This window comes from Palaemon carinicauda, chromosome 40, assembly GCF_036898095.1.
Source record: "Palaemon carinicauda isolate YSFRI2023 chromosome 40, ASM3689809v2, whole genome shotgun sequence".
In the NCBI taxonomy this organism is placed as follows: domain Eukaryota; kingdom Metazoa; phylum Arthropoda; class Malacostraca; order Decapoda; family Palaemonidae; genus Palaemon; species Palaemon carinicauda.
The window spans coordinates 5211183-5213682 of record NC_090764.1 but is presented as its reverse complement, the minus strand read 5'-3'; positions in this window follow the sequence as shown (position 1 = coordinate 5213682).

Genomic DNA, 2500 nt, shown 5'->3' with positions numbered 1-2500 from the left:
AATAATCTTTTTAGATTCAGGATATTTTATATGAAATATTTTTCTGTGAATAAAAATAAAATATATTTAATTTTACATATTTTTTTAATTCATAATCTATTCTAATAGTTTTATTTGTATTTTGCTATTAAATGGGCTGATTTATATCCCAATTATTTTAAATAATAAAAAAAAAATATTTTAACAAACAGTATTGCCATATTGTTGGCCCAAAAATGTTTTTTTATCAAAACTCAGGAGAAAAACAAACTTTTGTCTTGAAAGAAAAAGAAAATTCATTAAATTGTCCATTAAAAACAAAACACAATTTAAAAATCTTTTATCAAGAGAGAAAGAAATATAAATTGTCTTTGACCAAAAACCAAACAATAAGAATAAATTTCTTGTCTTGAAAGGAAAAGAAAACGATGAGCATTAATTTTTCCATTAAAAACCAAACAAGAATTTTAAGATCTTTTATCAAGAGAGAAAGAAATATAAATTGTCTTTAACCAAAAACCAAACAATAAGCCAATAAAATTCTTGTCTTGAAAGGAAAAGAAAACAATGACCATTAATTTTTCCATTAAAAACAAAACAATTTAAAAATCTTTTACCAAGAGAGAAAGAAATATAAATTGTCTTTAACCAAAAACCAAATAATAAGAATAAAATTCTTGTCTTGAAAGGAAAAGAAAATACGCCTTTTCCTGGAATGTGGCTCTGTAAGCAATCCTCTACTGTATAAATCAACTGTATATATAGATCTTCCTGTACCGATACAACAGGAAAATACTGTTGGTTATGTTGTGTGTGGTAGAGTGGGTCCTGGTTTAGATGGACCATCTATCAAACTCGGCTTCATTGACCATCGATTGAAGGTGTGCGTTCGTATGTGGGTGTGTATGTGTGGCTTATGAACATACGCTTGGAATTGTGTTTTTTTAGGTGGGTGTGTATGTGTAGCTTATGAACATACGCTTGGAATTGTGATTTTTAGGTGGGTGTGTATGTGTGGCTTATGAACATACGCTTGGAATTGTGATTTTTAGGTGGGTGTGTATGTGTAGCTTATGAACATACGCTTGGAATTGTGATTTTTAGGTGGGTGTGTATGTGTAGCTTATGAACATACGCTTGTGATTGTGTTTTTTAGGTGGGTGTGTATGTGTAGCTTATGAACATACGCTTGGAATTGTGATTTTTAGGTGGGTGTGTATGTGTAGCTTATGAACATACGCTTGGAATTGTGATTTTTAGGTGGGTGTGTATGTGTGGCTTATGAACATACGCTTGGGTGTTTGTGTTTTTTAGGTGGGTGTGTATGTGTGGCTTATGAACATACGCTTGGAATTGTGTTTTTTTTAGGTGGATGTGTATGTGTAGCTTATGTACATACGCTTGGAATTGTGATTTTTAGGTGGGTGTGTATGTGTAGCTTATGAACATACGCTTGGGATTGTGTTTTTTAGGTGGGTGTGTATGTGTAGCTTATGAACATACGCTTGGGATTGTGTTTTTTAGGTGGGTGTGTATGTGTAGCTTATGAACATACGCTTGGGATTGTGTTTTTTAGGTGGGTGTGTATGTGTAGCTTATGAACATACGCTTGGGATTGTGTTTTTTAGGTGGGTGTGTATGTGTGGCTTATGAACATACGCTTGGAATTGTGTTTTTTTTAGGTATGTATGTGTAGCGTATGAACACACGCACATCTGTGTGTGTATGCTCTGGATTATGTTTTGTTTAGGAAGTTATTATCAAAGATGAGTTTTTTATCATAATGGCGTGCGTATAATGACATATAATCGACTGCGTATATTGGCGTAATATATTGTTAGTTTGAATATGAACTGAAATAATGATTCTTGCGTATACTGGCGTAATATTTTGGTAGTTTGAAGATAAACTTAAATAATGATTCTTGCGTATACTGGCGTAATATTTTGATAGTTTGAAGATAAACTGAAATAATGATTCTTGCGTATAATGGCGTAATATTTTGATAGTTTGAAGATAAACTGAAATAATGATTCTTGCGTATACTGGCGTAATATTTTGATAGTTTGAAGATAAACTGAAATAATGATTCTTGCGTATACTGGCGTAATATTTTGATAGTTTGAAGATAAACTGAAATAATGATTCTTGCGTATACTGGCGTAATATTTTGGGTAGTTTGAAGATAAACTGAAATAATGATTCTTGCGTATACTGGCGTAAGATTTTGGTAGTTTGAAGATAAACTGAAATAATGATTCTTGCGTATACTGGCGTAAGATTTTGGTAGTTTGAAGATAAACTGAAATAATGATTCTTGCGTATACTGGCGTAAGATTTTGGTAGTTTGAAGATAAACTGAAATAATGATTCTTGCGTATACTGGCGTAAGATTTTGGTAGTTTGAAGATAAACTGAAATAATGATTCTTGCGTATACTGGCGTAAGATTTTGGTAGTTTGAAGATAAACTGAAATAATGATTCTTGCGTATACTGGCGTAATATTTTGGTAGTTTGAAG